Source organism: Drosophila virilis, chromosome 4, assembly GCF_030788295.1.
Source record: "Drosophila virilis strain 15010-1051.87 chromosome 4, Dvir_AGI_RSII-ME, whole genome shotgun sequence".
Lineage (NCBI taxonomy): Eukaryota > Metazoa > Arthropoda > Insecta > Diptera > Drosophilidae > Drosophila > Drosophila virilis.
In genome coordinates this window covers 14,431,898-14,456,325 of record NC_091546.1, presented here as the reverse complement: position 1 = coordinate 14,456,325, position 24,428 = coordinate 14,431,898, and the positions used below count along the sequence as shown (strand labels likewise).

At 43.4% G+C, this 24,428-nt stretch overlaps 1 protein-coding gene and 1 long non-coding RNA gene across 4 annotated transcripts in view; one reads left to right on the top strand and one right to left on the bottom strand.

Moving 5' to 3' along the window:
• The window catches only part of Snoo (Sno oncogene), a 107,343-nt gene that overhangs the window by 44,293 nt on the left and 38,622 nt on the right, over nucleotides 1-24,428 (bottom strand). The window lies entirely within an intron of this gene.
• LOC116651655 (uncharacterized) overlaps nucleotides 1-24,428 on the top strand; it is a 98,222-nt gene that overhangs the window by 45,031 nt on the left and 28,763 nt on the right. For 2 of the 3 annotated variants that reach the window (XR_004304668.2, XR_004304670.2), the window contains 3 exons: nucleotides 5,210-5,255; nucleotides 15,411-15,488; nucleotides 22,161-22,232. This is a non-coding gene — a long non-coding RNA (uncharacterized lncRNA). The remainder of the gene's footprint in view (nucleotides 1-5,209; nucleotides 5,256-15,410; nucleotides 15,489-22,160; nucleotides 22,233-24,428) is intronic. The other variant, XR_004304669.2, reaches the window with a different exon arrangement.

The following is a 24,428-nucleotide window of genomic DNA, read 5'->3' as shown; positions in this document are numbered from 1 at the left end:
GTTGCCAGGCGGAATAATGCGGCAGAGACAAAAAATAAAAATAAAATAAAGAGGAAGAAGATGCAGCGGCAGAGGCAAAATAGACAGACGCACAGCGAGAGCTGAGACAGACAACAGACAACAGACCGACAGTTAACAGTTAGAAATGAGCAGAAGAGGCCGACCAAATAGCAGAGCATGAGTGCCGTTAAAGAAGAAGAAGAAGCAGGCAGCAGCAGCAACAGCAGAAGAAGAAGAAGCAGACAGCAGACGCTGACGCAGACGTGGATATATTGCCAGAGCCCAGACCTCAGAGACGTAACCCGGCTCCCGCTGCCCCCGTGCCGACTGACTGCCAAAGCGATAGAGACAGGGAGACAGAGAGAGCGAGAGAGAGATTCAGTCAGTCAGTCAGTCAGACATGGCACAGGAGAGTGTGGGAGGGGGGGGGCAACATTTGGCATTGCAAGTCAGCTTCTTTTCTAAGAATTTCAGCTGCTTCTTCCCTTCCGCATGCTGCTAACAAAACCATAGAAAAGGCCAATGAAGTGTGTGTGTGTGTGCGAGAGAGAGAGAGAAAGGGGGGGGGGGGGGGGGGGGGGGGGCATGAAATTTGAAAAGAGCCGAAGCCGCATGAAAAACTTTTTGCGCTTTTCGGTTTCAAGTTGCACAAAAAAGACTTTGAATCAAGGGGCGGAGGCGTGCCAGGGAGGGAACGGGGACGGGGGGCTGCACAACTTTTTTGGGGGCGCCAAAAACTTTAATAGAGCAAAAGAGGAAAAGCAAAAGAAAAACGCGGCATCCAAAAGAGAATTTCCTCGTCTATTGTTGAACATTTTCTTCTTTTGTTGTTGTTGTTGTTGTTGTTGTGACATTGCCATGAAAAGCAATTAGAACTGACGATTGTCGAAGGTTTTCCCCCCAGCATTAGAATATGTCTGCACACACACACACACACACACACACACACACACATTTGCAGGCATAGCGAACTCATCAAACTCTTTGTAATTGACGTAAAGTTGGAAAAGCGCCTAACCAAAGTTTTCTAATTAATATCATTTCCGTTTTAAGTTAAAGTTGAGAAGTGCTATCATTAACATTGGCTAGAATACAGTTCCCGTAAAGCTTCGATTGTTTTCGACACATGTATTCAGCATGGGCCTAGGTCTTGACTCAACTATCGAAGCTATCGATTAAGTTTGCAATCTAAAATAGTCTACTCCAGAAGAAAGGCATTAGATAGATAGCTAGATAGATGGATAGATGGATAGATAGATGTGCAGTAATAAATAAACAAGAAGCTCTTTCAAGTGATTACCAAGACTCTAACTTCTTCTTTTAACGACTATCGATAGATTTCAATATTGTGTTATGGATAATTATAGAACTCTTAAATAGGTTAATCACTTTATGTAAGGATAACTAACATGTTGACAACTAACGTGTTCGGCTAGTATCGATAGTTGTCAGCTTTGGTTTTGCATATAAGGTTATCGATAGTTTTCTAATCGATACAATCTTATCGCCTGACCAGTTTTAAGAACGTTTTCTAGCACAGAAAACGATAACTTGTTTTCTTCAATATATATTGAGATATATTTCAAGAGAAAGTTGCTCATCCAAAACTTTCTAAATCCATTTTCGATTGTTTCCTGAAAATCATTTTTGAGCAAATAAATCGAAGCGAAGTTCACACGCCGTTAAGTCGTGGAAATTTATATTGTGTACATTAAATGAAACACAAAATAGTCTTTAACGTGAAAATTCGCCCCCCCATTTTAAAGTTGACTTTATGAAGGATCCAAGGGATAATTCCGACATATATGTATGTACTCGCAGTCAAGTTGAAAAACAACAAGCAGACCAACTTTGCAGCGCGAATTGTTCAGTGTCCTGTGGCATTACTGCAGCTGCAGCAGCAGTAGCAGTAGCAGCAGCAGTAGCAGCAGCAGTAACTGGGGAGCAGTGGAAGCATTTGCCTGTAAGCAGTCGCCAGTCGCAGTTAAACGAGAGCTCAGCGAGCTGTGCAAATGCGAGGGGAAGCGGCAGCAGGGCGCAGTCTATTTGGCGAAAATTACTTTCATTGCACGGCATTTTCAAGTGGGTGTGCCTGTGTGTGTGTGTGCGAGTGTGTGTGTGTGTGTGTGCGGAGGGGCGCGGGAGAAGAGGCAGCTGCAGCTGCTGCTGCTGGCAAACTAAAGAGTCCTTGAGCGTCTGATTTTGTGTATAGACGCGGACGCTATTTGTTTTTGCCGAGTGCCGAGCGAGCTGATGCCTCTCTTTCTGTGTGTTTGTGTGTGTGTACCTGGGCGCGTGGGCGTGGCAGCTGGCACATGTACATGTGTGTGTTTAAGCAAAAAAAAATAAAAAACTACGCAAAAAAGTAACAAGACGAGGGTCTGCCACAAAAAAAAAAATGCAAAGAAAAAAACCAAAGAAAGAAAGCAAATGTGGTGCCCCCAGCCCTCTTTCTCTCAAGCTCTCTCTCTCTCTCTCTCCCTCTCTCTCTCTCTCTCTCCCACACACATTCGCCTTAACTTTAAACAAAAGCGCAAAAAGCAAGAAGCAGAAAAAAGCCATGTATGCTGCCCACAAAAAAAAAAAAGTAAGAATGAGAGAGAGCCAGGACTAACTGCAGGCTGGGTCGTCTAATGAGCGCTGGCCAGGAGGAGCCAAGTTAAAAGCGGGCTTGGGCAGTGCTCAGCCCGAGGACTACGGACAGTTGATTAATGCCAGGACGAATGTGCCGTGTGCCAGTGACAACAGCTGAAGTGGAAGTCCGAGGGTTGTTGTTGGACAAAGCGGAGGGGCTTGGTCCGAAGCTTGAGGCTGAGTCAGTTGCAGTCGCTCGTCTTCATTTCCATGTCATTGTCATAACAAACAACAACAACAATAACAACAACAGCAACAACAACAATGAGATAAAGAAGAAGAACGAACAACTTTGCCGCCACTCAAAATCAGATTTTGTTGATGATGAGCTGGGGCAACAGTCACATTCATTATTATCCAGTTGCTCCTTGTTGTCCTTGTTGTCGTCCTGTGAAGCAGTTTGCTGGGCCTGGCGACTTTTTGTTTTGTGCATGCGAAATGAAATGTGCAAAACGTGCTCAGACCTTTGGCTTTGGCATTTTCTCATTGCCCGCTCGTTTGAAATTTTTGCCCAGGCTCTGCTTCAATCAAAGTCTTAATGCCCTTTAAGCTCTGGCCAGGAAGTTTATACGGCTGGGCCTTTGAGATTTCATGCCAAATGGAACTACTTAGCACGAGCTAACATATCAGAAGCTTCTCTTCTCTCAGGATTATTTGCTCCTAAAATTGTTAACTAACTTATCAAATGCTTCTCGCTTCATATCAATTCTTGACTGCGAGCTGTCTTCTCTACAGTAGCTTAGTAGTAGGAGCCTGATACGACAGCTGCGTTTTCATTGCCTTAACTGTGTGAACTTCTCTAAAGCTTCTCCCCCTCTATACGTTCCTTAGAAGGCGCGTAAGAGAAGTTGATAACCAAGCGAATGACATTTGGCAAAGCTAACAATAAGCAGCTGAAACTGAACTGCTCGAAAGCTAAGATTCTTTCTGCTACTCTTAACAGCTGCAAGCTGCGTGGTATCTCATAGTCTCAGATTCCTATTATTTCCATGTAAGAAATCTACATCTACAATAGCTGAAAATCCAACTAAAAACTTATGCCTAGTAGAACTGGCTAATAAGTTATTCTTTCACCTCCACAAAATACGTGGTATCTGCCCGTCGAGCAGCAGCAAATTTAGCGCTCAATTTGCGGTTGCTGTCAAAGTAACTTGACAACTTTGCAGCTCTTGTGGAAGTGGAAGAAGCTGACGGGCCACTCAGCTCCGCCTGCTGCTGACGTGGCACTGGATTAGCTCGAAAGTTAATGCTCATGTTGTCAGCTAGACGCTGGATTTGTGCTTAAGCAAGTTGAGCGTGTGTGCGTGTGTGTGCTTGGGTGTGACGCCTAAGTTGGCGCCTGAGAGCAGCTGCCACAAATATTACGCATACGCCGCGTGGCGCATGCAATAAACATTTGTCTGCACTGTATACAATTGTAGGCATTTGAGGGCATAAAACAAACAAGCACACACACGCACACACAGCAAATGCACACACACACATGTATATACTTAGCAGAGCCCCCAAATTGACCTTGAGCACACGCGACGTATACGTAATACGTATAAATTCAGGCGCAGTGCGAACCATCAGACAGGCAAACAGACAATCAGTCAGTCAGTCAGTCAGTCAGTCAATCAGTCAATCTTTAAAGCCAACAGCAGCCTTAAAGCCCAGCTACATTTAGCGAAATGTCAGATAATTATAAATAAAATGGAAAGCATAAACAAAGACAGAGCACACAAGCCAGACAGAGATAAAAAATAAAAGGCACGCATGAGACAGAGTAATCAATAAAATAAACACGCACACACACACACACAGATACACACGTATATACGCACACACGCACAGCTGGCAAATGGCTGGCATTTTTGGTAGCCGAGCCCCAGCGGGCGGTATGCGGCAGGACGCAGCGTCAGACTCCTGCGCCTAGGCAAACAAATTTCATTTGCCGACAACGAAACAATTTTGCCACGTGCAAAGCAAACACAGACAAGGAGAGAGAGTGTGGGCGATACAGAAAGAGCGAGAGAGAGAGAGAGAGAGAGAGAGAGAGTGAGTGAGAGAGTGAGAGTGAGAGTGGAGAAGGGGTAGGCAGACACGTTGCAAAACTTATGTAACACGTGCGTGTGGCAACGGCTGCGTCTGCGGCATGCCCCGCCGCCACGCCCCTTAATCCAAACATTTTATGCCAAAGGCGACAGCCAGCCACGTCGAAGGCTCATTGAATATGCAAATTGTGCCGAAATAATCCACCAGGGGCGGCACTTGCTAAACTTAACTCAGCTGTAAAAGGGGTGGAGGTGAAAAAGGGAGAGGGGGTGAGTTAAATGTCTGTGTGTGCGTGTGTGTGTGTGTCTGTGTCTGTCTGTATCAAAGGCAGACGAATGGCACAGTGGAACACTAATCGAGCTTGAGCAAGCGCAGCTAGCAAATGCGCTGCCTTTCTATGTGATTCTCATGAATTGTATATTATATAGTTATCTATGTACTTTCCCAATTTCTCTCTCTCTCTCTTTCTTTCTCTACTTTGCTATTTCTCGATATTTCTCCCCTTCTAACCCGCTCTCCACTTATTTTTTTCTTCTAGGAATGCAAAATACTCTTTCCCTACTACTGGTTCCAGTCTTTTTCGGGTAAGTGCACACTTTAATATGTATGAGAGATATATTAAGGCAAATCAGATAAGCCAAGCTAATTTGATATTATATGGACATAGTTTGCACCAGTGTGCAATGTCTTAACAAGGAAGCTGGCTGATAGACAGCCAGGCAGACAGGCTGACAGCCAGAGAGACAAATGTCAGAGAGTCAAGGCGAAACGACGGCATCGTTGATGGCTTGTGCTGGGGCCCAAGCTTGTGCTTGGCCGCAGCGGAAGCGACGGCTGTCAAGTGAAGAGGCAATTCACAAGACAGCCAGAGACGGTGACGGTGACTGAGACGGAGACATGGGACAGACGACACGCTGGCGCGTATGACGCAAAAGCCAAGAGGCGCCGCCAAAATGGGCTGCGGCTACAAACGAGCCCAAAAAGCGAAAGGGATACACATTAATGTGGGGCGGGGAAAGCGTAATCAACAAAGTGCGTGTGTGTGGGTGTGTGCCTGCGGTTAGTTCACGAGTTGACTGTGGTTTCTGCTGGTGGCCACTTTGCAGCACACACACACACACAAGCACACACATGCACACGCACACACTTAAGAGCGCGTGCAAAAGTTGAGCCAAACTTTTGACACTTCGACCGCCGTCGACATCGTAATTTTTTGGGTTCGCTTTGCCGCAGCACATGCCGCCGGGCTGCTGACGTGCTCCACCCAATTCTCCACCTCGTAGCCGGGAGAAACCACTCAAAGAGCAAAGCAGGTCACACAAGCCGGGCGGAGACAGCAGGATGTGGGCCAACGCCCATAAGTAGGCTACAGTTGGCTTCGGCTAGAGATGCACGATATCAGATAGGAGCATTCCATTAGGTCGACACCTTTCATTTATATTAGAGTATATACATTTATGCACACACGCACAGCATATTTTATTTTATTTCAGTCGATTAAACAGCTTGGCAATTAATTGCAGCTAAGTAGGTTTCTAACAGGGGAAGATATATGGGGAGGGTATCGAGAGACGATTAGGGAGTAGCCAGGGCTGCGGGGAACTTTGTATAGATAAGTTTTCTATATATGAAAGCGAAAAAGAACACTTGCTCCACAGGCTTTCAAATATGTTCAGATGAAGCTAAGTTGGGGGGAAATAGCATGAAAAACAGAATCGTTTGCCAGACAAGAACTCACTTTTCGACCGATCAGAGTTGCACAATATAGCAGATCGATCTTGACCAGATTTGACTCAGTTATAAGCAGAATATATTGATAAGCACAAAAAGCTATTTTCCGAGCCATCGTTCCTAAGGGAGCTATATGTTAAAGAGCTCCGATCCGGCATGAAATGAAAAGATGAAATATTACGCATACGCCGCGTGAGCTTTATATAAATTCAAAAATAACTCATACGACCTGTTGGCCCTTACATACTGTTATCTCAGGCACATCTCGCAACACACGCACATGACCAACTCTCTTATTGCTTTAATCAACAGCTAAACGTGAATTTAGTTAATTCAGCGTTGAGACTACGGAATGCAAACAAAGCACAAACTTTACACATTTTACAATATTTATTAAATTCCAAAGCGAAAATGAACAAAAATTTGTGCAGTTTAAGTTATAAAGCAAAAGTGTGGGGGGGGGTTCAGGGGCAGCTGTGTGTGTGTGTGCCCCGAGGGAGCCTGGTGGTCCACATAGCGCAGTAAAAATATGAAACGCTCACGCACATAAATTCCCAGCTTAGACGACGTCGTCCTCGTCGTCGTCAGAAAAGGAAACGAAAAGCTGCAACACACAAAAACCAGCCAGTGTAAAAGAGGCGTAGGGCGTGCCGTGGCCCAGATGAAGTGGTGTGGAGTGTATGTGGCAGGAATAAAAACCAAAGCAGACAAAAGCAACAACAATTTCTGGCCAAAACGAGCGCACGAACCAAACACCAACAGCTGAAACGACCAGAACGCAGGCTGGTGCACAGCAGGATGTGACAGGCGGACAGGCGGCCAGTCGGGCAGTCGGAATGGCGGACAGGCGGAGTGGCGGGCAGTCGGAGGGGCGGGACGTGTGACGGTTGCGCCAAGGCGAGTCACAATGCGAGCAGCGTTGTGCGACCAACGCCTGACTGCCTCCTGGCTGCCTGACTGGCAACTTTATGCGCCAAAAAAATAAAAGAAGAGAAACGAGGCGACCTTGCTCGACTAATAAATGCCCTGTACAGACGTTTTTCTTATCAATCGCAGCTTTATTATCCCCTTACAACGCTTCAATATTCATCGATTTCGAATTGATTGTCAAAATAAGTGACGCAACTACAGCAGATTATATTAAGGAAGCCACAAAATATTTTACAGTACAAAAAGTACTGCAAAAACAGTTTCAAAAGAAGTGTTCGATATTTATCGATTAAGAAATTAACTTAGACTCGGCTCGCTGAAGGAGACAAAACTAACGAGCAAACGAACGTCTTAGCGTTTTAACTATTTACAGGGTATAAAAGAGGAAAAACAAGCGAAATTCAGCAAACAATTCACGAACCGAAAATCCACACGGGCCACGCAGACGGCTGTCTGCGCTGCTGCTGCTGCGCTCGACAGTAACGACAATAAAACAAAATGAATGGCTGAAAGTTCTATATACATACAGCACACACAGACACACACACACACACACACACACTCACTACATACAAACATTGCGTGGTATATAAAGCAGAAGAAGCAAGAACATTTTTTCGGATAAATGCCGCAAAATATAAAAGCAAGCGCGCCATCTGGCAGCAGCAAGCGGCACTACCAAAGCTGGCTGAACGAGTGAGCGAGAGAGAGTGAGTGCTAGAGAGAGAGAGAAAGAGAGAGCGTGAAAGGGGGGAGAGAGATGGGGAGGCAGCAGAGCACGCGCGCAAATGTTGGCAAAAATATAAAAAATAAAAGTAAAATAAAATAGAAAAAAAAAAGAAAATGAAAACTGGTTCATGTCTAACCAAATTGTGCAGCAGCAAAGGGGGTTGTATGGGCTAGGGTAGGGTGTCTTTTGGGCAGGGTGTCTGTTAGTTGCGGGCTTTTAATGCTTGGGCTGCGGCAGCGGTTTTTGTTGCTGCCGTTTATAACGAGCGCCAACCATGTTGTTGTTGTTGTTGTTGTTGCTGCTTTGTCTGCCTGTCTGCCATTTGCTGAGAGTGTGTGTGTGTGTGTGTGTATGTGTGAGGGTGTGAGGACTAACGATGAGCCTCAGCCAGCCAAGCCGTAAACGTTTGTCGTTCTGTCGTTAGCGCCGGCGACCTAAAAATCAGTTAGTGCTCCTCTAAATGTGTCTGCAGCTGTATATATATATACATATATCTATATATATATATATATCTAAATGTGCGTGTGTGTGTGTGCTGCTAAAAGGAGTGTCTGCTCTAGAGACGAGACAACAATAATACCAACAAAAACAACAGCAGCAGCGGGAGTAGCAGCAGCAGCTGCGCTGAACGAAAAAATGTAGCATACATTTTGGGGCAAATACATATATGCAGCCTTAGCTAAGGCTGAGCAAGGTTTTTGCATGGGTGTGTGTGTGTATATGTGTGTGCGTGTGTGCTTAGTGTGTATTTCTGCTGCTGCTGCTGCTGCTGTCATGTGCGACCAGACAGACAGCAGCCGGGTAATAGACAAATAGACAAACAGCAGCAGTCGTCAGAGCAGACCAGGTTTTCAAGAGCCCTAAGAGCCTTAGCCAAACAACGGCTATTAACTGCCACACCCACCACCCACACAGCCACACACACGCACACACACACGCACACTGAAAGCAAACATTTCAGCCATGAAGAGCTTGACTCTATTTCCAACTTAAACTGGCAGCAATAAAACCAAGAGAAAACAAAATTGTGATGCCGCCCACCGAATACCCTTGACGAAAGGAAGAGCTAAGATAGCTAATAAATTTTGTAGAAAGATATTGATGGAAGCAGCTAACATTCATATATCTGAATAATAAAAACAATTGACAATTGCTTAGTTTTTATTGAAACTGACTTTCTATGATAAAGTTCGCCGGTATTCGAAAAATCATAGATTAGGAACGACTTCTGCTTGGATATATATATAAATATATATATATCTCTATATCTTTATAGACTTGCTTGTTGATCGAGAATATATATGTATATGTATGTATATACACTATAATAGCACAGCTACCCACTGCACACACACACAATTCAGATAGCACAAAAAGCATTGCCTACTTAGGAGCGCTGAGCTTAAGCTGCAGCTGCCCAAAAACTGCCGCAGTGCATGTGGCATATATACACCTGTGTGCGCGCGCGTGTATGTGTGTGTGTGTGTATACGACTTTTATATAGGTTATGTAAGTGGGGCAACAGTTTTTCGTGTGCTGCAGCCAGTCGCTGCCCTGTTAATTGGGCGTGGATGCGACCGCCGCAGCGTGCGGATAGCAGCTGCAGACATGCTGGCGGCGGCCAATCAGCACCCAACCGTTGCCCCAACCGTCAGGCAGCTTCTCAATCAAAACCATCCCCCTCCGCTCTCCCCCAATCCGCTGTCTGATCGATGGCGCTGTGGTCACGCGAATGGCAACCGCAACGACATCAACTCTGGGTAGGGGACGACCTACATTCAATTTGCTGGCAACCGCAAATGCGTCTGACAGATGACGATTAACATTCATGATAAAGACGATGATGAGCTCAATGCTCATGATGTTGATGATGATGATGATGGTGTTGCCATGCAATGCCGGACTACCTAGATAATGCAGATGATGAGAAGGCAGCAAACATCAAGTGGGTAATGGGAATGGCGAGGGCGACAAAAACGGAAATATGATTTGGCGGCAAGTGCAACAACAACATGCAACATGCTCTGTGGGGGTAGGTTTGATTGTTCGGGGCAGTGTCAGTGGGTCAGGTGGCTCCATGTCGATGTCGATGTCGATGTCGTTGCCATTCTGTCGTTCTGTCGCTAACTGCAGCCGGGTGCATGGAAAATTGTTGCTGTGGGTGCTTGGCTTTTCGCTCGGCAAGCGCTGCAGGGTGAGGTGGCATGCCGCTCAGATTCCATTAAACGCATCGCGATGAGGAAAATTAAGGCATCATTTAAGCGTTACTTGAGGCTTTGCTTATCATGATATACTGTAGATAATTAGATATTCTAAGCGAATTGCTAGAATTAAGATTTGCTCTAAGCACAGACCAGAAAGTTTGAATAAGCAGATCAATCAGAAAATATATAGACAAACTCAATACTTTGTATATATATACTAAACTGTGTATATATAAAGGCTCTTCACTTCCATCTACTGAAAGAAAGATAGATAGACAGCTAGATACATAGACTGACAGACAGAGAGATCTATCTGAAAGATAGTTTAAAGTATCGCTTGGAAGATACATTCGCGTTGGAGAAAAAAAAGAACCCTAACAACTTCCACAACGCTTTTTCTTTGCTTTTCACAGCATTTTGTGGCTTAAGCAGAACTGAGCAAAAGAAGGCTATCGCCAATTTATCACGAAATGCAAGAAACTTAAGCGATATGAGAAGTAAATCCTGCTTAAAATCTTAACTTGTTGCCATTCACAGTGTTCCAACATTTGCCTGCACACATATCTGTTTTTTAATAAGACCCAATTTCATGCACTGCCGCGCAGCCAAATGTCAGCTGTCATATCAGACAACTATATATACACATATTTCCCAATTAAACATTATCTGGATATTCTGGTCTGGCAATTAACGTGTCAGTTGCTAATGGGCCAGACATGTCTCTGGTTATTGAAGCACACATTTTGTTGCCCATCCAGAAACAATTTATAGACAGAAATTACGTATACGCCGCGGGGGCCATGGAATATTGCTCGCTGCTGAAAATAGCACAAATTAAGGACATCAATACTTATTTGCGAGTACTTTTAGCTATGGACAACATTTTTACCACAAAAAAAAAAAATAAAATAAAAGAAATAGAAATAGAAATAAAATTCCCGAGTGTTTGTCATTTGTCTGTCGCAATGGCAAAATCGACGGCTGCTCGAGGAAGAGAACCATGAGAACAGCTCTCAATGCAACCACTTGCCTGTGGTTGTGTGTGTGTGTGTTCGTATGTGTGTGTGTGCTAAATGTATTTGCTCTGATTCTAAATGGCAAAGCGACACACAACTCACTTGCTCGACCGTACAAAGTTGTTGGTTACAATTTGGTTTTTAGCTGCCACGCCCCGCAGCGTGCAACGCCCGCATGACCTGATTCTGCACTTTTACATTTTCGGTGGGAGCAGCTTGTCGTTGGCCGGGGGCGGGGCTGGGGGCGTGGGCATGTTGGTGCTGAGGGACCAAGCTGAAGGTCGTTGCTTGTAATGAGAAACCAGCTGCAAAAGCAGAAGAAGAAAAAATGTAGCAAAAAGCAAACCAGCAGCTGGCAGGGCCTAAAAGAGTCCTATGCCAGCACTTTGTACCACTTTGCACAACAACACAAACACACACACACACATACATAACCACACCCAGTTGTACACACACACACACACACACACACACCCTCTTGGCTGCCGCTGGCCAAAAGGAGATGCGGGGACCGCATTCTTGTCGAGCACCACATAATGGAGAGCATTGCGAATGCAAATACAACAACTACTGTGTGCGTGTGTGTGTGTGTGTGTTTGTATGCATTTGTCTGTGTCTGTGTGTGTGTGTGTGGGTGTGTTTGTATGCCTGTTTGCCTGTGCTTGCATGTCGAGTGCTCTGACTATTTACAATGGAATTGCAGTTGCTTTTTGTTGGGGCAGCAACAGCTACGCCCCCCCCCCTCACCGCAGCGTCCCTCACCACGCCTACCATAACCCTGCCCATGCCCACTCCCATCGGTTTAATCTTTATCATCGATGACACAATGATTGCCAGCAGTCACAATTTTTTTTGTCATACTCTCTCTCGCTCTGTGTTTTTATATGCACACTTTTCAAAATGGCTGCCAAGCCAGCTCAAGCGCCCTCCGCCCGCCCTCGCCACACGCCTCGTCCAGCCCTTGGGCATCTTCTTCTGCTTGTTGGCATTTTTGCAACTTTATTTGCGAAGCACCCGCTGTTCATGGCTCGCTGGACCCGTAATTCAAGCGGAACGCGTCGCCAACAACCATAAAAGCCAAGTGCCGGGCGCAAAAACAAAACAAAAATCGACGAAGAAAAGCAAAACCGTCGAGGAAAAAGGAAAAGTAAAAATGGTCCCAAATGGCGTCCGAACAGGGACAAAATAACAAGAGCTCAAATGGCGATCCTGCAGTTCATGCAACACCTCGCGTACAAAGCCAAAAGGGTATATGCGGATATATGTAATTGAAAAAGTCAGATATTCCCAATTGTTATTTATTATTCCCAATGTAGAACTGATTTAGATAAGGTACACAGCCCTACGGATACAGTTCAAGCTGTTAAGTCCACACTCCAAAGTCAAAAGTTCTTCGTCTTCGTCCTAAATCCATGGTCCACAGTGTGTCTGCAGTCTGCTATGCTTCTTCTAGCTACTACAGAGTATCTGTTAGTCTACTATTGAACATTTTTGATTTCCTCTTTCATTTTTGTATTTTGTACTCTTGTCGCCCCGCCATGTCATAAAAACATGTCCAACACAGTCCGCACAGAGCACCCAAGCGCTTGCTCAACCTCCTCTGCACACACACACACACACACACGCCATCAAACCAAACCCTCCCCCCCTCCACCACTTAACAGCCAACGCCCCCCACCAATACCAGCAATTGGTAACTGCGTCGCGTCTGGGCTTTCATTTATTTTGCCGTCTTTTTTCGACTCTTCTGCTTCGCTTTTGGCCGACATAATTTGCTAACTGAAATGGAAAACATTTTCGACAGGCGCTCCCGGGCGACAGCGTTGGCCAGGACGCGGCAGACACGCGCACCAATACACATGCATAGCTGGCGGAAAATGGATCTCACACACACACACACACACGGACAGGGATACAAATACAAAAACAAGCGAACAGGCCGGGCACAGACAGGAAAAAGGATGTCGTTGCCGACGCTGTGCGTGTGTGTGAGTGTGTCTGTATTTCTCTGTGTGTGTGTGTGTCCTTTAGTCCTGTTGCTGGGTCAGCCCATTGTCCATTGTGCCGTTTCATTCCTTATCGATGTTGCTGTCAGCCCTACCCAGTCGCAGTCGCAGTCACAGTTATGAACCTTCGGCCTAGTCAACAACTCATCCTTTTGTCCCTTTGCTCGCCTTTTTGTTTGTGTCCTTTTGCTTTGCTTTTGTGCCATTAAAAGCAAATGTGTTTTGTTTTGTTGTTCGTCCTTCACGACATGTCATAAAAGCGTGCGATACCAACAACAGCAACAACAACTTTAACAAAACAGAAAGTAAAACAAATGATCCCCGCCTGACCTAACGAAACTTTAATACGCTTTATTATAATACTCGAAGAACTTTACAAAATTCATAACTTTTGTTTGAAAAAGTCTAGAAACTTTTTGATTTAATTTTACAATTAATTTCTCATGCGACTCTACTGCAATGCTGCCTGTATTAAGTTTACGAAGGCAAACCCCAAGGAGAATTGTGCACATGCATAATAAATGCAAGGCAAGAGAGAAAGAGAGATTCAAAAGAATAATTGCGACAACTCAACTCCTGGGAAGTAAGAGCTTGCCAGCAAAACGATTACGAATGACGCGTAAAGAGGAACTTATTTGAAGAAGGGCTAGACCTAGAGCAAGAGAGTTAATTGTGGCAGAAAAACGTTTACGAATGCAATTCGAAAAAAAATTGAGCGAAAGTCAGTAAAGAGCCTGCCAGTAAAATGTTTTCAAGACAAAGACAAACAAGAGAGAGAGAGACAGAGAGAGCGAGATTTAGCACGTTCGCGAGCCGAAACGTTAACGAATGCTATGCAAAGAGGAATACACAAAGAAATGGTAAACCATCTGTAACTACGCTCATGCTGCAGCACACATACCCGAAGCATATACACTATGTTATTATAATGGGAAACAGCAATGGCTGCGTGTGTAAATGCTTGGGTTCGGGCTCGGTCGCCGAGTCTGGGTCTTGGTCTGGGTCTGGGTCGGCTTTGGGGTCGTAACTGTCTGGACGCCGCATGGAACCCCTGTGGCGTCTATTGTTTTGCCTTCTGATGTGCTGACTAGCGTACTTTAAATGAAGGCGCTGTCCGGCTGTCTGCGCTACATAACATGTAAACTGTTACAGCAAAGGACAGCAGGACACAAGTATAAAAAGAAGAAACAAACCATTTCCCTTTGTATAGGCTGTATATTTTTGGTCGAATAACAAATGTCCAGACAGGGAGCCAAAACCCGATTACCAAATTAAAATGCCATTGCGTAAGGCGCACATCCTTACCAAATTCGAGCGTCTGGACGCCAATTGCGACCCGAAAACAAAAATAATATGCGCCAAATGAAGCGTTGGCAAATATTTCGCGTGAAATTAACGCCAAGGCGCTAAGTATTCCGCAACCCGAATGGAACATAAGCAAAAAATCAAAACAGGCGCCTGTTCCAAGTAATCAAAACCTATTCGAGTCGGGTTGCTAATGAGGGCGCAAGGAAAAATACAGCTCACGTGAATTTGTTAACACAAAGAAAGCAATCCACGATAATAAATGAGAGATAATTTTAGATGATTTAACTATTTACGTTATAGCTAACTATGGAGCTGTTCTCTATTCCGTTGACTATTAATAGCTAGTTTGTCTAGAGTATTCATATGTAAATATTTCGATTAGATTTCATAATTACAAAAGTCAATTCCTTGTCTACAATAAGTTTAAGTCTTACTACACAGCTACTAACCTTAAATATATATTTTTTTCTTTATTTATTAATGCCATCGAAAACGTTTATATAAATGTATATTTGCGTGTACGCAGACCAAGCCCAATAACAGTATCTTTAAATATGGCCCTTCTATGAGATTCTCATGAATTCAAGTAAGGCTTTTAGTTGTGAGGCTTGAGTTGTGTTGGCATTCAGATAAAATTTATATATATATATATGTGTTTTGACTACCAAACGCAGAACAAATTTAAATATCGCCCTTCTACGAGATTCTCATGAATTCAAAGTTAAGCACTCTCTCGCTCCCTCTCTCTCTCTATTTCTCTATCCCCTTTCCTGCTCGTATTCTACTACAATCTCCGCTTCTTTTGTTCTTCCAGGATTGTTTATTTATGAAAGTCTCCCTTCTACTTGTAGATGTCAATAAAATAACTTTGCGTATCAATGAGTATTTTCGGGTAAGCATATGAATTGGTATAAATATTTATATACAATTATAAATAAGAATATGTATGCGAAGACAATTCAGATCTGGCCACGGATTGTCTCACAGAAGTCTCACATGACACTGGCTCCAAATAAAAAGCCATAATTCTAATAAATTTGCAGCTATTCATAGCCGCGAGGCCTGTTGGATGTGCCGCTGGGCGAAACCGCGATAGGTGCAACTGCAACTGCCAACTGTCTGAGCAGAAGTGGCAGCAAGGTCTGCTGTGCAGCGACCCAAAGGAAGTCGAGGTCTCAACGTCTTGTGTCTTGTGGCACAAGGTTTTGCAGTGGCCGCCGCGTCATCGTCTGCAGTTGCAGTTGCCGCTGCTGCTGCTGCTGCTATGGAGTGGGATGGGGTGGGGCAGGGCTGGGGTTGCGGCTGGGGGGCAGACGCTGCCAGGTGATGAATGGTAATGAAAATGTTGCTGTGGCAGTTGTTACAATGCCGCTGTGTCTGCCGCGACGTCAGCTAAGCCAACTGCCTCAATAAAAACTAATGCAGTGGCAGTGGCAGTTGCAGTTGTTGTTGCAGCTGTTGTTGTTGTTGTTGTCGGCCCGTACGATAATCATCTGCTGCTGCGGTTGTGGCCATGGCTGTTGCTGTTGCTGTTGCTATTGCTGTTGGCTTGGCCCACTTGTTGCCAACGTCAAGTAGCAGAAAAACATAAAATTTTATGCATTCGTATTTCTTTCGAAGCGCAGCAAACACTATGCGCCGCACCCCGCACCCCGCAACCAAACCCAACTCCTCATACGTTCCCGCAGCCGAGTGCCTGCCTCTTGGCCAAACAATTGTCGGTTTTCTCTAACGTTTTTCGATACCCCTTGAAAAAATATCTAAGAAAAGTGTTTATAACGGGCAGAAGAAATCTGTATACATTCCTGATCTAAAGAGACGTTCAATTTAAATATTATCATATTTTCGATAGTAGAATCGATAAATAAATCGATTGTGCAGCAAAGCAGAGACTTTTTCTCTATCTCTGAGAGATTATATATCTGAGAGATTCAAAGAAAAACTCAATAAGCCAGACAAACTTGCAATTGTTAATGTTTTTTCGATAATTGTCCCATATGTATAAACATTTATACAATCGATAAATTAATCGATTTTGGAGAATATTAGAGACTTTTTATGTATATCTGAAAGATTAAACGATATCAGGATCTTTCCTTTTTATACTATAAAGAGTACGAATTCTTATCAGTTGCAGGGTATTTGCTAGTCAGTCATTTTCAGCCTGAGGCCACTTTTTTCTTTGTAGCTTTTTGCTGCTGCCTCGTTTTGATTAATCTGACATTGTAATGCAAAAATCCATTTGGCAGCTCAACAGCAGCGGCAACAAAACAAGTTATTACCAAGTTGTGCGGGGCAGCTGCTTGTTTTTTTTTTTTTTTTGCTATGTTTTTCTTTTTTTTTTAGTTTTTGGCGTTTTACAAGCACGCTCGTGTTCAACCCAGTTTAAAGAGTGCCAAACTTGACCTAGCCGAGATGGAATTTAGACATTGCAGCCAAAATCCCAGCTGCGCCCGGCCAGGCAAAGAGAGTTATAACCGTGCCGAGAGACGCCTCCACAAACAGTTTCTACTTAGGGCGCTGCCGTTGACGCCCCCGCGTTCCAATGGCACGAGCTGTCGCTGCCAGCAGACGAGGCAATAAAATGGCGGAAATGATTTCAACAAATTGATAGGCATCACACCAACTCGAGCCAACTCGGGCCAACTTGGCCAGCTGGTCAAGTGGGCTTCTAAGTAATTGCTGGGCGCGTCTGGAGAACGTGCTCGAAGAACGCAGCACAGGAATCTGCAGCGAAACGCTTTCAAAGTGCGTGACCTGATCAAGGAAAAAGGCGTCAATAAGCCATAAAAAAACAGAGCTGACAATTATTGATGATTATTAGAAACGGCTGTGAGGACATTTAAAACAGGCAACCGAATATCTGGGTGAATGTCTTTATTGTCGCGAGAAATTCCCAAACAAAAACAACTGGTTCTCAAATTAAAAGGAAACCAACTAAACTAACTAACAAATGCATTACGTAAATCCCAAGAAACCTCAAAAAAACTATTTTAGGCACAAAAAACGTCAATTAGAGCAAACACAACTGGAAGGAAGGGCTGCAAATTTGAATGTTCAAGAACTAGTTCTTCATGTCTAAGAAGAATTCATATAGGGTAGTTGAACTAGTTCCAAATACACCCACAAAAGCGAGCATATAACATTTTGCTATGATAACTAAAATAAAAAGTGGGAACTTAAAACGTATGAATGTGGAATGTTAAAGAACTAGTTCTCAAGAATATGTAAAAAAACAGTATGAATATTGAACGCTAAAGAACTTGTTCCAGAGAATATGTCAAAAAAAAAAACAAGCTGATTTACTCTGCCAATGATTTTTTGAACATCGGATTTAATTGGATTTTAGGAAATAACTAAATTATGTCCAAATTTCATTTAAATTTCACAAACGAACTAGTTCCATGAAATGCTACTTAAAAAAAAAGGATTGCAATTGGATTTTGATTGGCCCATTTGTAAGGGAAACTTCAAATTTGATTTGGGGCAAGTGATAGAAATCCTTCCACCCTCTCCGGCGCCCTCAGCAACAAACTACCTAGTTGCTGTAAGACAGAAATTAACCAACCCCACCGAAAAAAAGCACTCTTATCTAAATTATGTACTTAAACTCGTGAAATTTGTGTGCTTTAAGCGAAGCTTTAATGTGTAAGATGTAAAAGAAGAAGCAGGAAAATACATAAGAAGGCGGCAAACGGGGCGTGCTTGTGGAACGTAAAGCATGTCTGCCAACGCCCACACTGCCACGCCCAAAAGCAACGGCTACTGCGACAACAACAACAACAACAACGAAAACGACAACAACAACGACAACGACTACGACATAAACTTGGAATGTTGAATGTGCCTCAAACTTTTGCTGACATGACTGTCACTAATGCCAAACACGCGCCAAAGTTTCAGACACAGAAGCACACACACATACACACACGTGCACACACACACACACACACACGCACAACAGCGACCGACATTTGGCACAGAAAAGCACACAACAAAGTTTTAGATGAACACACATACACACAGAAAAATACATACAAGCATGCACATAAAACTGTGTCGCAACGCAGACAAAAGAGTAAAAGGCAGCAAAGAGCGAGAGTAAGAGAGAGAGAGAGAGCACGCGCGGCAAGCTTGGGCGAGGCGCCGGGCGCGTCTAGTACAGCAGGCAAAGGCAGACGGCGTCAGACACACACACATACGCACGCACACCGAGCAGCAGGCGCCGTCTATGTACAAGCGCAAAAGCGTGCGACCGACAGACCGACCGACCGACCGACCGACATACGAAGCGTTGCCGAGCGCTCGGCTTACGAGTGGGGTCCGTCCGAAAAAAAAAAATAAAAGAAGGAAGAAAAAAAATCAACAAGCAATTTCCCTTTGGCTGCGTCTCGTCAGACGCTGCCCAGCCACCCAATTAAGCCATGAGTTGACCCAGCCAGCCAGCCAACCAGCCAAGCAACCCACCAGCCACCCAACACCCGCTGCCGACCCCTGCCGCCTGCCTGTCTGTGTAGCGAAGCAAACTCCAAAGCAAGCGACACAGTTGCCCACCACAACCTACAGCAACAAAATACGTCTGAGGGCGCGACGCTTTCGGCAATTGCTATCTATCTCTTTTGCGCCAACAGTGGGTAGCTAAAGCTCGTCTCCCAAACACAACGCAGTCGGTCGCCTGGGTAGACAAAATAAAAGGAAAAACCGTTGAAAGTTCTGCATGGCTTGCCTCTCCTTCGCTCTGCGTCTGTGTGTGTTAGTGTCGAATATGTGTCTGTGTCTGTGTGTGTGTGTGTTTTGTGTAAAAGTTTTTGCCTGCTTTTGTGCTGCTGCTGCTGCTGCTGCTGCTAAGTTTTTGCTGCTTCCAATGCCCGTTGTAGTTGTTGTTGTTGTTGGTATTTTTGTTCTTACGACATTTTCGTTGTCATATTTTGTTTATCAGCATCCGCGCCGTCTCTGTATGTGTGTGTATGTGTGTATTTTAGTCTCAAGGGTGTTTTACTTTTGTAGACGCTGCTTCAGCTGTTTTTCTACTTCTCCCTTTTTTTTTGTATGCCTTTTGCCCACATTTCTTTCGTTTCTGTGTAATTTCTTTGCTCCAGTGCCGCCAGCCCTGAAACTTGGCTACAGTTTCTTCTTCTACCTCTTTCTATGCTTCCTGCGCGTCTTGATATTAAATTTATTGATAGATAGACAAGCGCGCGGGGGGAGGGGGGGGGTGCAGCAGAAAGGGGCTGCGCATATTTGACTGCTGACCCGCCGCCGGCGGCCTTTTGCTTGCTTCTGCTTGCCTCCCCCACCCTCCACCGTCTCAAATTGCGCTCAGCTGAAATGGTGTCAATTTTTTTTATCTGCTTTTTATTTTATGTATTTTTTTTTTTTTGCTAGCTTTTCATTTTCAATGCAATAAATTGAAAGACTCGAGCGCTCAACTTTTATAAGCCCACGTGGGTTTTAAACTTGTTGTTGTTGTTGCTGTTGTTGTTGTTGTTGCCATAGTTGTAATTGTAGCAACCAGAATTGTTGTTGTTGTTGTTGTGTGTGTGCTTTTAAGTCTCCAACAGACACGACACGTGTTGCTGTCAATTCAGTTTTTTTTTTCGGCTGCTTAATGATTTACTGTTACCCACACACACACACACACACACACGCGAGCGCAATTAAAGCGTGTAAACAGGTGCCAAAACAGAAAGCAGCAAACCAAAACTAGTTTGAACAAGAAGAGGGGAAGAGAGAGGAAGACAGAGAGGGAGAAAAGTCGAATTGTCGATTGTAAGCTGAAGCACCGAAAATTATCAATTACGCATAAGTTGCTCTAATTGTTTGTAATATGTCAGAAAAAGAGATTGATTGACGTTCCGGCTTGTTATGCTACTTTTTCAATTTCGTTATTGTTGTTGTTTTTATTGCTGTGTAATGCACAGTTTTTTTTTTTTTTAGTGTAAGACTGAGTTTGAGTTGAGATTGAGTTATTTAGATTGCGTAAGCGCCTGCTAAAAATTAATCCTGTTAAAGCTGAACTAACCTCAAATTTTAATTTGTTTTAATTGTGTTTTTTTTCCTCTCAAGACACTCTTAAGAAATGACCCAAAACAGTGTTAAACAAACTTTTGTTATCAGAAGAGTCAAAGTTTAAAAAAAAAAAAAAAAGAGACTTTTCTCTTTATAAAAGAATCAGTTAAGTTTGTGGTTATATTCTACAGCTAGCTAGGCTAACCCAATGAGAATTCTGTTGGTATTTCAGGGACTTCAGTGAATAGCAGAGTCCCAAGTTAATCAGGGCTAACTTAGACAAAGAATTTAAGGGGCAAGGTCTAGAGAAAAAGAAGCAACAAAATACTAGAGGAAAACAATTAAATATTGTAAGAAATAATTATTATTTTCCAGCTAGCATTCTGAGCAATTAAAATATTATTCAATAACCCATTACAGGGCAGCTTATAGTCGATCATAAGAGTTTAACTCACGCTGATATAAAACAGTTATCGTTGTTGTTGTTAACGGTAATAATGAAACGGCAATTGATATACAGATCGACAGTTGAGCAGCAGCCAATCGGAACTCACCTGCAATAAAAGAGAGCGCAAAAGAGAGAGCGAGAAAGAGAGATGAGTGTGAGAGAAAAATCAAAAAATTTAACGTAACAATATTAAAGCGCAGATACAAGAGTTTTCAGTGCGTATTGCGCACATTAAAATAGCTTTTTTTTCGACTTATTATTATTTGTTTTTCTCTTTTTTTTTCAGTTTGCAATTTTAATTGCTGGCATTGCCTGCAATTAATTTGTCAATAAAATTCATTTGGCTTTTAGTGAAAGAGCAGCCAAAACACAGGCGCACATAAAAATTGCATTAGAGTGAACCAAATTGCTGGCCACGGTCAGGAGAGGGAGGGAGGTAGGTAGGGAGGGGGCAAATTGTGGAAAGGGACTTGCATTGCTTTGCACTTTGCTTGACTTCTGTGCCAAGATTTATGTTGTGCCGCATGCCAGCTACGCCAGCCAAAATACCGCTCCGCCCACCGCCCACCGCCTGGCAAGCGTCCTCTGCAACCACCCACCCGCCCACCCCCTAACCCCCTTTGGGGAATGCAGCCCCCTTAACAGCGAACAGATTGTTTGACTCGTGGCCGGGCAAATTTATTTTTCATTTTCATTTTGGTTGCAATTTCTTTTTGACGTTGCGCGTTGATTTTTGGCTTTTGCTCCTCTTCTTCTGTTGCAGCCCAAGACTTGCTCTCTCCCTCTCTTTCACATGCATAGCATGGCAAATATAAATATAGTAGATTAGCATAAATCTGCTCGGCGAAGCATGAGAACAATTGTGAAGCGCGTGCAGCGCCATCTAGCGGTCAGATTGGTAACGTTTGTTAAGCAATTTATTATTAGCTGTAACTTCCGTATTTATTATTGGATTCCTTTGACATCTATTTGACATTATGTATTTCACTTTCGAAATCTTTCGAATATATATATATACATAAAATGCTTATAAGCCCAATTTTTTGCCCAAGTGTTTTATATACCATAAGTTTATCTATTGACATTTATTTTTTTGTTGTTTTCTAGGCAAGCTCTCTGTTGTCTGCCCCCCTCTTGCAAACGCGTCAGATTTGTGCAGCTGCCACGCCCAGGAAATAGGTAAGCGCTTCTCATATTTGTCACATTTTAAAATATTCATACATTTCACATTCAATATATATATGAAAAAGAAAATGACCAAAAAGAAAAAAGAGAAATTCAATACAATTCTCAGAAAAAAATGTCACAAAGCCACACCCACTCATGCGCCCTCTTTAGCTTGGACTATTATTAAAATATATATATATGTATATAGCCGGGCAGGTGTAGTGTAGGGTATTGCGCAGTTGTTAGCTGCCAACGGCAAGAATCTCGCTCGTTTTTTAATGCACGTATGAGTTTTAAACAAATATGTGAACACAATAAAAAACAAAGCAAATATTTTGACAGTTGCGTCTGGCGGCTATGTTCAGCCATATAAACCCGATCAAAGGCTTTAATAATGCTTAAAAAAAAAAAAAAAACGACAAATTTCAATAAGAAAACAAAAATTGTTTTCGTATTGATGAGAAGAAAATTTTTTAAAAGAAATTCAAGCAAAAGTTTTCAATTTAAACGTGAACGCAAATTTTTTTAAATATTAATCGAAATGCAACAAAAATAAATAAATAAATATTTTTATTTTAATTAAAAAAAAAAAAAAACTTAAATGATAAAAAATAAATAAATATAAAATTGTTTATAAATTAAATAAAAGATGAAAAAAAAAAACTTTTTCAATGAAAAGTAAATTAAACATAAAGGAAACACTTTCAAATAGGCCATTAAAAGTCCAAGCTGCTTTCTACGAGCTAGCCATGCCCTAACCCTGAGATTCGGGTAGTTTGGCTAGGCGAATAGTTTGGAGCGAATCGCATAAATTACGCGAACAACACTTGCAATAATATGCAAATGTCGTTGCCTGCTTTTGATGGGCAAAACACAATAAATTAACGCAATAAATTCAATGGAATAAAAAATAGCACACACACAACAAAAAATAAAAATGCGATGCGTTGCGTTGGGGCAGCATTAGCTGGGCAGGGGGCGGTTCAAGAGGGGAACAGCTAGGGGTAGAAATTGGCGTCAGTTTTGTTTGTGTCGCCAGACGATGGTCGAGACAACAACAACATGCTTGTTGTTGCTGCTGTTGTTGCTGCTGCTGTTGTTGTTGTTGATTGTCCTTTGCGTGCGACAGCGACAGCGTCAAAATGGCGTCGCCAATATGTCGCCCTCGGCATGGGAATATGGCGACAGCGTCTATGCCAAACTATGGACAAAACTATTTGCCGCACGTTGTTGCCGCACGATGTTGTTGCTGCTGTTGTTGTTGCTGCTGCTCGTCGACTGGGCGCGTTAATTGCCCCCTTTGAGTCGAACTGACAGCAACGATAAACGAGCCAACAGTTGGGGCATGGGGCATGCCGCTTGAAGCATGTGGCATGGGGCATGCGACATGCGTTTTTCTGCGCCTCTGGCTGGCTCCCCCAAAGCCTTTTGTATGCCGTGCGTACGCTAATGCGTCTCTAATGTTGCTTCAATTTGCCTCTGTGTGTGTGTGTGCAACATGATGTTGCCGTTGTTTGTGTCGTTCTTGTTGTTGTTGTTGTTGTTGTTGTTGTTGTTCTTGTTGTTGCCTCTCTTTTTTGCCATTTTTAATTTAGCAAATGTTGTAAATTTACGCTAATTTATTGCGTGTCGCCTGTGCCGCCAGTCGTGGCATCCACACACACACACACACACACACACATGCTGGCTGTGTGCATTAGTCACTTGCTTGGTGGCCAGCTAATTGCCACGCCGAACAACGCACAAAAAAAAAAGAAAATGTTAAATAAGGATAGTTATTTTCGGCTTAACGCATATGAAATACTCTTGCAGACAAACTAGCTAGACATAGATACTCTTTAGAACATTTATCTTTAAAAGAAGCTGAGCTCCATTAGGAATAGACAGTAGTAGAAGTCCTTGGGAGGACAGAGAGTTTATATAGCCCAAACGTGGGCAACTTCTAGACGTTGCACTGTTCGTGACATAGTCATAATACCCGCAGCTAGGGCATAAACAAAGCCACACAAGCACGGCAGACAGGCGGGCAGCCAGGCAGCTTTTGGGCGGGCAGCCAGGACATCTTAATTTTCCATTAAAAGCTGAGAAAAAGAAATGAATATCGCTTTTGATTTACAATCGAGGCAAAAGCAGACGCAGAAGTGTGAACATAATTTAACAATGTTCAGCCAGATAAATTATCGTGTGCTAAGCTCACGAACTCGAATG